The sequence below is a fragment of the Megascapheus bottae genome, chromosome 6 (assembly GCF_031878675.1).
Source record: "Megascapheus bottae isolate mThoBot1 chromosome 6, mThoBot2.hap1, whole genome shotgun sequence".
Taxonomy (NCBI): Eukaryota; Metazoa; Chordata; class Mammalia; order Rodentia; family Geomyidae; genus Megascapheus; species Megascapheus bottae.
The window spans coordinates 21,587,654-21,602,162 of record NC_143514.1 but is presented as its reverse complement, the minus strand read 5'-3'; the positions used below and the strand labels follow the sequence as shown (position 1 = coordinate 21,602,162).

General features: G+C 42.9%; 1 protein-coding gene across 3 annotated transcripts in view; it reads right to left on the bottom strand.

The window, feature by feature from the left end:
• The window catches only part of Cttnbp2nl (CTTNBP2 N-terminal like), a 43,668-nt gene extending 35,272 nt beyond the window's left edge, over positions 1-8,396 (bottom strand). Inside the window, exon 1 of one of the 3 annotated variants that reach the window (XM_090334433.1) lies at positions 8,322-8,396. The gene's annotated coding sequence lies outside the window, so the exon portion shown is untranslated. Of the gene's footprint in view, positions 1-6,264; positions 6,345-8,160; positions 8,277-8,321 lie in introns of those variants that run through there. The other 2 variants (XM_090334431.1, XM_090334434.1) reach the window with 2 other exon arrangements.
• Positions 8,397-14,509: the final 6,113 nt, after the last annotated feature.

Here is a 14,509-nt window from a genome sequence, read left to right as displayed (position 1 = left end):
TAATTTCTCAGAATTGAGAAAAGATGACTTACCACCTTTCTTCTAGCCATATTATAGATAGCATTACATAAAGCAGAATGGTTTGGGCACATTTTTAGAGACTCTAAATTCCAGGATCCTTTGAGTAACCCTGAAATACAACTAGCACACTTACAAAGAAATTAACAGTGGTAGCAATCAAGATTACAGTGGGAAGTGGGTCTCAAAAGACCAGCTCTGCAGTTATGGTAATACTCTTCTCAAGGTCAGTATTTATAATAATGCAGTACTCTATTTACATATGCAATACTTGGTGTCAGTGGCTCATACCTATAATCCTATCTATTCAGGAAGCTGAGATCAGAGAAAGCCAACCCAGGCAGGAATTTTTATCTCCAATTAAGCATCAATGAAGCTAAAAGTGGAGCTGTGGTTCAAGTGGCAGAGTGCTAGCTTTGTGCTAAAAAGCTCAGGAACAGCATCCAGGCCCTGACTTCGAGTCCCGGGATTGGTGCTTGTGCACATACGCATGCACACACACGTATATACCCACACCAAATATACAATATTCTATTTAAAGTAGATTCTAAGATATCAGACTTTCTGGATTTAGGTACAATACAAAAATGAATGAAAGTATTCACCACCACTACCTCACAGTTCTATAGCAAAATTTCCTAAGAAAAATTCAATAATAGTATTAGTAATGGAAAAGAAAAATACTTATTGAACTAAAAATTATTGTATGCCAGACAGTATTTGACTAATTTAATCCTTCCAAAAAACACCTTAGGTATTGTCATAACCAACAAATTTGTCACTACTACCATCCTCATTTAACAGGCAACAAAGTCAAGACATAAAGGCTACAGAACTTGATTAAGGTCTCATAACTAGCACATAGCAGAAATGGGATTTGAACCCAGGTAATTTGAGAAGTCAAAGACTTCCTGGTCTTTAGGAATGGTGTGGTAGAAAAATCAGCTCAAATGTGATTAGCAAAGGTGGAAGGGACCTCAGAAATAATCAGATTCAGTGCTCACAACTTCAAACAAGTACTGAATATGTAACTATAATACTCACTCTATGTAGGTTCAGTACTCAATATTTTTTTAAAGATTCAGTTTAATCTACTTCCTGAGACACCATGACAAATATCAAGCTTTTGTTTTCCTTAATTTTAAGCCTCACCCATCTGTATGCTATTACATGCATCTTTCTCACACTGTTTTCATTGCATGGTGCCAGCAAAATTTATGCTTATGTGCTCATTAACAAACATTCAAACATCTCTTCCTTCACAAGGACATTAGCACAAAGTTATTAAAAACATGTTTCCACATATTCTTATTGATAATAATTCTTGAGAGTATGTGATAGTCAAAAACAAGAATGAGTTTAGCTATTAAGAATAAAAAATGGGTTTTGCCTTAATAAAACTTTACTGGAAACATAAAAAACTTATCTTTTAATACCAGCATATTAACAAAGTTCAGATTATTTCAACATTTGTCAGTCAGCTTTGTTTAAATTATAAAATGACTTCAAATACCCATATCATCTATCTATCAAGCTCCTAAAATTTTGCTGTTTGGAAATAAAGCCACTACAACAAAGGAATAATAACATTTTATTTTCAGTAAAATGATTCATGAGCCACAATTCTAGAGGCAGTCTGGAATGTAAAAACCCTTCAAACGTTAATGTTGGATGATGTCATGGGTTCCACTGGGATACCAAACTAGGAGAAACTCTACGGTGAGTATCGTGGAGATTAACCGTAAAACAGTAAAGGTACTTATCAAAAAAAAAATCACACAAACTTCTAACAAATATTTAACTGGTGATGTGGTTTTGCCACATGATTAAAAGAAGAAAAAAATTGTTTTGTTATCAGTTGAATGTTGCCAAACAATGCCATTACTTTTGCTCCAAGATTTTCAGGAACAGTAATTCTCCAGAGACAATGTTTTACATGGATTCTGGTGTGTGAAAGGCCAGGTTTATACTCTAGCTCTGCCACTTCATATAGTTCCTAGGTCCGTATAACTTTTAGTTCTGCACCTGTAAAATGCAATAAATACTCTAAGAGGTTATATGGTTTAAATGAGTTAAGTGACGACTGTGACTAGTCAGCCATTTCTCATCCTTGATGAACATCCATTTAATTGCCTCTGCGAGGATAGTAAAGCTGTCCCTCCACCAAAGGAGCGGCACCACTACCACAGTGTCTAATTTACAAAGAAAAACAAATTTATTCCTTCTGACTTGGCAGGTCTATCTGCTCCTGGGAGGAGATGGCCTGGCTAGCTCATGAGGAAATCGGTGTAGGGACCTGTTCAACACATGTCCACATTAATGATATGTCACATTATTGGGGAAACGACAAGCACATCTCCCCCTGCCCTTCTCCTCCAAAAAATCACATTAGCCTTTCAGGTCTTTAGCAATATAAATAAAAAACATGTCTGTGCTTCCACTTTTACAAACTGTAATTGAGTCACAATTTTAGCTTGTAAATAACTGAAAGTAGATTTTTCTAAAAATCGTATAGCTATTATATCAAATTAAATGCATAGTGGATATGTATTAACCCTTGTTACTCAGGAACCGTTACCACATTGTTTTATTAGATCATCTGTTTACATATTTGATTTTTTTGTCAGTGTTAGGAATCAAACTCAGGACCTCAGGCATACAAGGCAAGTGCTCTATCACTGAGCCACATACAGCACTATGGCCCTAACCCATCTGTTTCCTATCTCACAAAACTCCTAACTCTTCTGGACAAGTACTCCATCTATTCAACTTGAAAGTGATAAAAAAAAAATTCAGCAGAGCTATGGCTCAGGTACAATAATTAATTTGACTGACTGAAGAGAAATGAGATAGAACAATTGGTAGAAAAAAATAGAAGGAATAGATAGATGTAAGGCAAAATGTGTAAAATAGAATGGTGGGCAATAAGAATGGAAAAAACACGATGTAAAGGAAGAATTCACTTATAATAATCTGATGACTTGATTTCATTCAGGAAGGTTAAGAGGAAAACTAAGGCCCGATTAGCTGAGGTTTTGAGACTGGATGACCAGACTGATGATGCCATCTACAGAAAGAGAGATGTTAGAAAAGGAACTTATTGGGGGAAATGATGACTGTGATGTGAGACATGCTGAATGAGAAGTAATTAAACCCCCAAGAGGAACAAGTGAGCAACAGCTAGTGTGGTAAAGGGCCAAGGGCTAAGAAATGAAGTCTTTGGAGATGGAGCCTTTTAAAGAAAATATCAGCCAGCTGCAGTGGCTCATGGCAATAATCCTAGATGAAAGGGAGGCAGAATTTGGAAGGATAATGGTTCAAGGCCAGACTATGAAAAAAAAAAAAAAAGACTCCCCACTTCAAACAACAGCTCAGCAATGGTGGTGGTGGCTGCATGTGTCATCTCAACTGCGTGAGTAAATAGGGGGATCCAGGCTAGCCCAAGTGTAAACACTAAATCTTCAAAATAACAAAGCAAAAGGGCTGGGGGAAACAGCACAGATAGCTCAAGTAGCAGAATTCCTGCTTAGCAAAAACAAGACCTTGAGTTCAACCCCTACAGCTACCGCAAAAGAAGAAAAGAGAACCAAAAACCTTCTCGGCGTCCTCAATTTAAGGACTAGAAACAATATGATAAAACTAGTATATTGCACTAGACCAGACCACATTTGATCATCAAATATTGTTACTTTTAGCAGAAAGGAGAAACTAGCAAAATTAAGCAGAAACCAAGTCTGAAGTACACTTCTCTCAAGTAAGCTCGGCTTTTCTTTTTCCTCTCGCTTAGCAGTTCCTTCATTCTTCTCTTTCCTGTCCTGCAATTCCTACCTCTTCTTAAAACAATTTACTCTGCTTTTCTACTGTTCTTTTTTGGCTCTCACCTTCCTATGAATAGCAATGCCCCTTGCCAAGCAGCACAGGTCAACACAGCCCTTGCCCACAGTTCTAGGCAGAGCATCTGTACAGATCTCTTGGGGCTCCGGGCCACAAGTCCTTTCTTGTCTGCAAACCCTATTATTTTGTATTCCCCCGTTTTTCCTGTCCAGTTTCTATTAAACTTAGAATCAGTTATGGGTTATGGTCTTTAAACTTAGTAACAATTAAGGGATCACATTCTTTGTGGTTTCAGAAAGGGATTCACTCAGCAGCAAAGGACACAATGACACGGGAAGTTTTGGCTTTGAATCGGAAGCACTGTTTGGATATACTTGGCAGGGAGGAACCATGTTATTCCCTTCTGCAATGCTTGTTTGAAGTTCTGTATTCATTCTACAAAGATCTGTCCTGGCCATCCCTCACCTGTGCTCTAAATCCCCTATCCATGTTTTCTTCTCATCTCAGCCTTGGTTGTCCCTATAATTAATTGTGCTTTGATTTTGGCAAAGCTAGAGAGATGGTCTTCAAAAATAAGGCAATAGTCACTTGAACAAAAGATAAACAAGAAAATTGCTTAAATCTCATGGAAGGTACAACCCTATAAAGCAATCAATATGTACTGATATTCTAGGTTCAGCATCTAACAGAGGAGAACAACTAGTAACTCAGAAAGACATTATCAGCTGCCTCTGTCCTTTGCTTTTCTTTTCCCTCAGGCAAAAAATATTCTAGAAAGATAATTTATAGAACAAAATTGTGAAACAGATATACTCTTAAGACATACACACACCTAACAATTTTTGACTCAGATGTTCGAAATCATGACTATTATAAACAAGCTTTGTTTCATCCAATTTAGGAGCTTTAGCTATACATTGATAAATCTAACTATAATCAGGCACTACTTCACCTTCACCTCTAGCTAAAATGCAAAAGTAGTAGAATACTCCATCTCTTCTTTTGACCTCATCTCTTTTCTTCTCTCTTTCCCCTTCGTTATCACATATAAATATATGGTGTGACCCACACTGGCCTTGAATTCTCGATCCTGCTTCAGTGCTGGGAATATAGCACTTACTAATTTAATACAGCATTTGCTAATTGCTTTAACGCACAAAGCAAGTGCTAATAACTATGAAATAATAAATCATTGAGTGTCACCTATAGTCAGACACCTTGAGTTCAAAAATCCTTCAAAACAAATGGTCCTCTAAGGTACTTCTACCTTAAAGATGAAAAAAAATTGAGGTCTAATGAAGTTAGAAAGCTATGTTCTTGCCTTGCTGTGTGTCAAGGGTAAAAGATGATAGAGATCTGCATATAGGTTTGCCTTTACAATCTGTGCTTTAAACAACTACACTAAGCACCTAAAAATGAATTTTAAATAATCCAGCCAGCTTGAGAAAGCTCAAGGACAGTGTTCAGGCCCTGAGTCCAAGCTCCAGGACTAGCCAAAAAAAAAAAAAAAAAAAAAAATCCAGCCAGGTACCATTGGTTCATGTCTATAATCCTAGCTACTCAGAAGTCTGAGATGTGAGCATTTGGGATCAAAACCAGCTTGAGTAGGAAAGTAGTGAGACTCTTTAACTAGCAAAAAGCCCAGAAGCGAAGCTGTGGCTCAAGTGGGCTCTAGTGGTACAGTATTGGTCATGAGAAAGAAAAAAAAAAGCTCAGGGACAGTACCAGTACCCAGGACCTGACTCCCAGGACTAGCACACCCAATTAGATAAAAAACCAAAGTAGATCAGCAATGTGTAAAAACAAAACATTCAGAAACTAAAACAAACAAAACAGTTCGTAGTATGTTCTTCTACATTTACTTTATTCCTATTAAGCCAAATTCTTAGAAATATTAAATCCTAAAATAACTACTATTGAGAAGTCTGGTTCAATCATGGCAGCAAAATGGTATTATCTAACCAGCAGGTATTTTCTTATAGAAAGGTTCGGGTTTTTAGTCACTTAAGATACTTGTGGGGGGAGGGGAGTGAGAGGGTAGAGAAGGGAAAGTGTGAGAAAAACATGGGAGGGGGTAACAATGAAATGTACTCACTATCTTATCTATGTAATCTTGACTCCTCTGTACATCACCCTGACAATAAAATTAAATTAAAAAAAGATACTTTGGTTTCATAGGCAAGGATTTCAAACTTCATGAGATAAATTGATTGGCTACATTAAAAATTCTGCAAACAATGCTTTTCTTCATCAAACATAACCAGAAAGGCATTAAGAAAGTTAGAAAAAAAATACCATATCCAAGATCCAAAGAAAGATGTATCAAACACATTGTGCCAAACAATCAAAGAAATCAGTTGCTTTTTCTGTTTATGAAGGCTCCTGCAATCCACCATTACTTTGGTCTCTTACCTTAGTTTATTTTCTGTTCTCTGCTCATGTAATAGGATATATCTTTTGGGGATTTCCTGTTCTGCTTTTAGATTTTTCGGCTGTTCCTGGGGGCCCATGCCTTACCCTCCCATGGCAATAAACTGTGTGTGCTAAAGACCCTTCACACAGTTTCTTCTTTGTGCTTCCTCACTAGAGATCTGGAAACAATCACCAGGCAGTAGATCTGTGAGTACACAGAGGCTCCAAACCCTGGCGCCTAACTATTCAAAAATAGTTACCTCCAGGAAGTCTATCTTTAGGAAGTCTAATCAGGAAAGTAAAAGACAACAGCCACTACAATCACCCTCTGTGATCCCAACTCTTTGCATCAGCTATCAGCTTTAGTTATAAACAGTAACAAGATAGACTTGAGATTAAAAGCAAAAGAAACAATGCCAGTAAAGATGGTAAATTTTCCTATTAGTGACAGATCATTAGGTGCTAGCCATAGATCAATTCTGGGGATTCAATGACCTCGACACTAGGTCAAAATTATCAATACTTTCATCAGATGAAACTAAGGCCAATTTAACAAAATATTTATTCTTTTAAAGTTATATACATGAATAGCAGTTTAGCCATGTCTTTATTCAAAGATTTCAAACTTATTTTCGTACTGTAAATCTCTGTAGATGACAACTGGTGTTTAAAATTAATCCATACTATTTATCAATATTACCTACGTGTACTAGTTTCGGGGAGGGGGTGTGTGTGTGTGACGATAAAGAGGGGCTAGGCTATAGTTACCAACCAAAGGCCACAGGACCAGATTAATCATAAACCTAGCCGACGGAACCTGAATTTCCTTCAAACATTTCCTGCCTTTTGTCTCATCCAGCCGCAGTACCACCTTCAAGGTGAACGGCCATCTCCTCCGGCCGCAGACCATCCCACCCCGAAGGAAGAATGTTAAGTCACTCAGCTAACACGGGTTCAGTGGGAAAACCACGCAGTTATTCATTGACTGCCGAACAATCCAAACAATATGGGCCAACGGCAGGCATCCAGCACACCCACCTCAGCGCGAAACGCGAGGATGGCGGCTCCTGGAGTGCTCAGGAGAAGAAATGGGGGGGGGGATGCAGAAATGAAACGAGAGCCCCCCAGAACAAAAACAATGCCCCGGGGGAGGCTGCATTCCCACCGAGAATCGGTGGAGATGGGAGAAGGCTCCTGGGCTGAGGAGAGCAACTCCCTCCTCCTCCGGCGCCGGTGAAGTCCTCGGGCTCGGCAGCTCGGCCCCCCGGAGCGGGGGAGGGGATGGGGGGCTGCAGGAGGGAGGCTGGGCAGAAAGGCGGGGGGGGGGGCGGGGGGCTGGAGGAGGAGGGGGCCGTCTGGTCTGAAAAGGTGCCGGTTCACGTCGGGGCTAGGGGTGTTTGCTTCTCCCCATCCCTCCTTAAAACAGTAACAACAGTTAACAGCAACGCTCGTTTCGTCGTCTGGAACAATCGAGCTCGGGCTCTCCGCGGCGAGCAGGGCAGGTGTAGGGAGGGGTGCGGGGCCTCCCCGGGGTACGGAGGGAGTGCGGGCGGCGGCGGAGGGAATGGGAACCCGTCAGGCCGCCTCCGCCCAGGCCGCGCCGCTGAGAGGAAGGGAGCCTGCGGCCGAGGGGCGCGAGAGGGGCGCCGCTGCCGAGGAGCTGGGGACGACGGCGGTGGAGGTGCGGGGGCGGGGGGGGGGACAATGAACTGCGGCGAGGATCCCGGAGGATGCGGAGCCGCCTCCTCGGGGAACACCGGGAGGAGGAGGCGGCCCCGCCCCCTCGGGGACTGGCTCCGCGGCAGTCAGAACGAGGACCGGAGGGAACCGCCGCTCGAGCCCCAGCTATTTTTCTCTCGAAACCCCGGTCTTCTGGCCACGGCCAGCGACCCCTACCTTTCCGTGGTTCTCGGGGATCCGCTCCCAAGCCGCCTCCGCCAACCCGCTCCTCATCCACAGCCTCTCGAGGCCTCGCCCCCTCAGCCGCCGGCGGCCGCACTGACATTCACCGGGACCAATCATCGACTCGCCTCGGCAGCGCCGACACCAATCCGTACCGGCGGGAGGCGGGGCTTCTCCAATGTCACTCAGGCTCCTCCCGGAGCCTCAGGATCCCTTTTGTGTGGAGAGAGCCAGGCTGGGATTGAGTTCGCGTCACTTCCGGGGAGGGCGCCCTCCGGAGGCCGGGACTCGGAGGTGGGCTCGCGCTCTCCACCCGGGCTCTGCGGCTTTCCGCCTCCGTGAAGGTTGTGGGCCCCGGCGTGTCCGTCTTACCCTGACTGCGAGAGAAGCACGAATGGCGGACTTCTGGTGGCCTGAATAACTGGGATTTTCATTTTAAAGTGTTAATAAACGAAGTGAATCGGGCTGCCTACTTTAAGGATCGGGAGTTGGATAACTTCCTTGCTCCCTCTTTTTCCTGGGTCTGCTTGGGGGTGTGGGACTCCAAGCTAAGGCGCCAGCCAAGCAGCACCTGGAGACCATCACCTTTTCACCTTCTATGGAGCAGGGGAAACCAGCGCCCCACGCCGCTGCCCCAGAGGCAGAGAAACACAGTAACATCCTGCAAGGCTTGAGAACCTACCTCCAGGCAGAAGTCAAAATATTACAAATGTGCCAGCCATTGATGGACGGCTCAGACCTGTAATCCTATCTACCCAGGAGGCCAAGGGCTGAGAATCACCATTTGGAGCCACTCCAGGCTGCAAACTCCGTGAGACACTTGTCTCCAGTCAACCAGCAAATAGCTGGAGGTGAGGTATGATTCAAGTGGTAGAGCACCAACCTTGAGTGAAAAAGCTAAGAGAGAGCACCAGATTCCGAGTTCAAGACCCAGTACACACGCACGCGCGTGCACACACACACACACACACACACTTGTAAACTGGGCTTCCAATGGCTACTTAGCTATTCAGGAGGCTGAGATCTGAGGTTCACAGTCTAAAGCCAGTCTGGGCAGGAAGTCTGGGAGACTCTTACCTCCAATTAAACACACAAAAACAAAACAAACAACAAAAACAACCAGAAGTGGAGCTGTGGCTCAAATGGTAGAGCATTAGCCTTGAGTTTGGGGGCAGGGGGGTGAACAAAACCCTTCAGGAACAGCACCCAGTCCCTAAGTTCAACTCTCAGGACTGGCACATAAAAAATTGGTCTGTATTATGCATCCCAGCTGGGTGGGAGCTTGACTCCATTATGGACTCCTGTGTTTGTAAAAGAGTGGTTGGATAAAAAGAATGCCTTCCTGACAATTTTTGGGGTGATAGTAAACACTAGGTAAGCCCAAACAATGCAGAGTGAAGATGTATCTCAAGCTGGATCCTTACCTGAGGCCAAAGGTTCTGGGTTTTTTTTTTTCCCCTAGGCTGTACTTCCCTAAATTCATGATTACCACATTGTTTTAAAATAAAATACAATGGGCCTGGAGTTTGGCCCGATGGGCGGGGAGTTTGGCCTAGTGGTAGAGTGCTTGCCTAGCACTCAAAGACTGGGGTTCGATTCTTCAGTACCACAATACATGGAGAAAGCCAGAAGTGGTGCCATGGCTCAAGTGGTAGAGCTCTAGCCTTGAGAAAGCCCAAGGACAGTGCTCAGGCCCTAAGCTCAAGCCCCAGGACTGGCAAAATAATAATAATAAAATATAAATAAATAAAAAGCAAATATTTATAATGCATAAGTAATGTATTACTTTCAATACATTAATGTGAATCACAGATACTAGCAAGATAGGATTAGGGACTAGTACTAGCAGAGGCAAACACAAATGTCAAGGCAGATGCAGCCTGGCCTCATGTACTTTACAGGATGGTGGGAGATGGCAGGCTATGTACTCATAGCTTGAAGGTAATAAAGCAGTATTTTTTTTAAACATTGCCACTATATCGTGTTCTTTTATATAACTATAGTCTTCAGTATAGAGTGAAAAAATCTATCACACTCTAAAAGGGACATCAGAATGCCCAATGAAGATAAAGATTCAGATAAATAAAGCAAAGTTACAGAACTAGTTGTGTGTGTGTGTGTGTGTGTGTGTGTGTGTGTGTGTGTGTGTGGTGTGTGTATGTGTATGTGTGTGTGTGTGGTGTGTGTATGTGTATGTGTGTGTGTGTGTTTCCAAGTCATGTCTCAATAGTTTATGCCTATAATCTTAGCTACTTAGGATGCTGAAAAATCATGATTTGAAGCCAGCTCAGGCAGACAAACCTGCATTTTTTTTTTTTTTTTGCCAGTAGTGGGGACCGTACTCAGGGCCTGAGCATTGTCCTTGGGCTTTCTTGAGGCTAGCACTCTGTCACTTGAGCCACAACACCACTTCTGGATTTTTTTTTTCCTATGTATGTGTGGTACCGAGGAACTGAACCCCGGTCTTCGTGCATGCTAGGCAAGCACTCTACCACTAGGCCAAACTCCCAGCCCCAAACCTGCGATTCTTAACTTCAATTAACCTGTAGAAAGCTGGAAGTGGAGATGTGGCTCAAGTGGTAGTGCATCAGTCATTCACGAAAAGGCCAAATGAGAATGAGACCCACAGCTCAAGCCTAATACTGGATCCCCATTTTAAGAAGTATCCTTCCAAGGACATACAGCATATAGCTCCAAATCTCTACAGTATGTTGCTCATGGCACATACTGGCTCTCATAAGGAGGACGAGCTAGCGAAGAGACATGGATGGTTATAAAACCAGCATTAAGAAAACAGCTAGTGGGGAAAAAAAAGAAAGAAAAGAAAACAGCTAGTGATCTGGGAATGTGGCTTACTGGTAGAGTGCTTGCCTAGTATGCACAAAGCCCAGGGTTCTATTCCTCACTACCACATAACCAGAAAAAGCTGGAAGTGGCACTGTGGCTCAAAGTGGTAGAGTGCTAGGCTTGAGCAAAAGAAGCTCAGGGACAGTGCACTGAGCCCTAGTTCTGGCAAAAGAAAAAAAAAAGTAAGAAAAAGAAAAAAGAAAAAGAGAAGAGCTAGCTCCACGTCTCACCCTTTTGACTGTGGGCTTCAGAGGGTCATGTCTACACTATGTGTAAAGGATGGCGAGACTGGATGCTAAGGTGTTCCACAGAAGTCCGCATGCTTTGGAGTAATCACCTATGACACAGAACTTAAACTAGGATTTAGCAAGACCATCTACAGGAGTTACACAATAGGTGCTTATTATAACTACTAACTGAACACAGAATCTCTTAAATGATTAAAAACAAGTCCTAGGTGCTGGAATAGGCCCACCAACTTGTAAAACTCGTGTTTCCTCCTCCTCCCTTTTGCTTTGGCTTTGGGTGTGCAATGAGGAAGTGCCTCATCGCCTGACAATGAGGCAGATGTGGGACAACAGGCTGCTGGCTTGTGAGTCATTGGAAGGTTTGTTCTAGTGAATCAGCGTCTCCCTCCCTTCTGGAGCTCTTAATCCACCACCAGTGTTTTACTCCAAGGATGACCTGGTGAGAGCACTACCCAGTGGCCCACTTCCTTTCCAGCTTCCTTAGGCAACTTGTCTGACTCCCCAGGTTCACTTCAGCTCATTTCGGGGCTAGTTGGGAGGGATTGGACAGGCATGACATCATCCCTGCCTGTAGGATTTAGATTCCTGAGGATGTTTTTCTTTGAATTCGTCACTCCCAGAGGTAATGAGCAGACTGCTGCCCTTCAGGCTATACCAGTGGGAGGCCAGTTCTGCAGTCCTGTCATTCTTCAAGTTATAAAACTTGTCAATCAATTTAGAGTCTTGGTACACTGAAGTAAAATATTAGCTCATAATAGTGTGTATTTTAATTTGCACCAGTCCTGAGGCTTGAACTCAGGGCCTAGACACTGACCTCAAGCTATTTTGCACAAAGCTAGCCTTCTACCACTTGAACCATGGCCCCACTTCCAGTTTACTGGTGGTTAATTGGAGATAAGAGTTTTGTAGACTTTACTGCAAATCTCAGATCTCAGCCAGCAGCACAGGTAAGATTACAGGTGTGTGTGAGGCACTGGAGATTGGGCTGTCCCTTCACTTTTTTACTCAAGGCTGGTGCTCTACCACTTGAGCCTCAGGCTCCACTTTCAGCATCTAGCTAGTTAACTGAATTTAAAACTCTCATGTATTTTTTTTTGCTAGTCTTGAGGCTTGAACTCAGGGCCTGAGCACTGTCCTTGAGCTTTCTCAAGGCTAGAGCTCTAGCACTTGAGTAACAGCACCATTTCCAGCTTTTTCTATGTATGTGGTACCAAGGAATTGAACTCAGGTCTTCGTGCATGCTAGGCAAGCACTCTACTACTAAACCAAACTCCCAGCCCCGCTCTCATGTATTTTCCTCCGGAGGGTGGCTTCAAACTAGGATCCTGAGATCTCAGCTTTTTGAGTTGCTAGGATTATAGTTCTGAGCTACCAGTGCCTAGTTTCTCTGTGTTTCTGTATGTTTTTTCCTCTTTTATAAAAGCACAACTTGTGCTCCAGGTTCAGCCTCCTGAATAGCTAAGATGCTAAGTGACATCATCCTGACTATTACATCAGCAAAGATCATATTTCCACATAATTCCACATTATGAGATCATAAGTAGGTATGCATTTAGAGAGGACTCCATTCATAAACCACTCTACAAACTGGATTGACAACGAAATGTCCCCATTAAACTCTAACATTAGAAAATGTCATGAAAGTAGTGAACTAATTCCTAACAACTGTATCAGTCTATGCTTAGGAAATCATTATGTATGCTGCATGCATTTATGGTGACAGTCTCTGATGTGACCAGCTCCATGTTATTTTCACTTGACATCTCTTCATCATTAAAAGAATCCCTTGGGATAAATATAAATGTTCCCATTTTGCAGACATGGAAGTTGAGGCACAAAGAGGTCCATTTCATACGGGACTCATGAGTATAGATGTAATTAGAACTGATTCAAAGTGCACCCTTATACTTCTGTTCTACTTTCTCTGTGCCATGCTCAATACGTTAGGGAAAGGCAGAAGGGAAAAAAAAATCTGAAAAGTTAACTTTTAGAATGCTTGGAGCAGGGTAGTAATTTTCTTGAAATTACAAGTGTAATTTGAATTTTTAAAAAACAAAGAGGGCCAGGAGTGTAGCTGAGCAATAGAATGCTTGCTTAAAGCATTCAAGGCCTAGGTTAGAGCTTTACCCCACCAGAAAAATGAAAGAAACACACACACACACACACACACACACACACACACACAGGGAAAAACAAGGGAGGAGAAAGTAATGAGTACTAATCAAGGCTTAGCAGGGAAGAGAGGGCAAATGTGGTTCAGGGAGTACTGAACTGAAGAAATGAAGTGGCCTGCCTGCCTATCTCTTTTTTCTCAGTCCTCTTGAGGGAACAAGGCTGTTGCAGTCCAAATACTTTTTAGCCACAACCAAGCTAAAGAGTTTTCCAAAATGAAGGTATATGCTCTTCCCTAGTCCCCGAGTTTCACCCCTCCTCCCATCATTTGTTTCCATGAAGGCTTTTTCTGGGTAGGCCTTAAATGACCACTTCCTGCGGAGACCTGGGCTGCAGGGGACATGGGGGTGGTGTAGGGGAGTTCTGAGATTTTTGGGTGTGGCACTAACTGCTTTTCTGAGCTTTTTGCTCCCTCTAGTGTTGAGCGATGCATCCTGCAACTGACAGCTTCCTTCCTAGCCATCTTCTTATAAGGCCACCCTATGGATAATTTTTCCTTTTATGGATATGGAATGAAAGCCCCACAGGTAGGGAATTCCAAACACAAGCAGTTCGGGAAACCAACTTTAGGGACACATTCTTTCGGATATTAGTTAATTGCTGGGGCCAGGTTGGCTGTGATGAAGCAACCAAACCCTTATCCTGGTAGTCCGGGAGGAAGAGAGCAATAAATCGAACACTGCCTGTTATTGTGTAACAGGCATGGGGCCAGGTGATTTGCATATATTACTTCTATAATTCTTGCAAAATTTACATATATAATCTTTATAAACATATGGAGAGGTGATTATTATATCTAGTTTTTCAAGAGAGAACGTTCAGAGAGATTGTCTTGTTCAAAGATACAAAACAACTTCGTATTTCACACCAGGCACGCTGTTTCTTTTAACCATCACAGGAATACTTAAAAGTCCACTTTGCTAATCGGGGAACTGAGATTTAGGTAGTTTAAGAAAAGAATGGCTGAGTTGGGGACGTGGGCACAAGCAGTAAAGTGCCTGCCCAGCAAGAGCAAGACCCTAAGTTCTATAATATCCCAGCCATTTGGCCGGGGCCTGAACCCCCCTACAATAGAG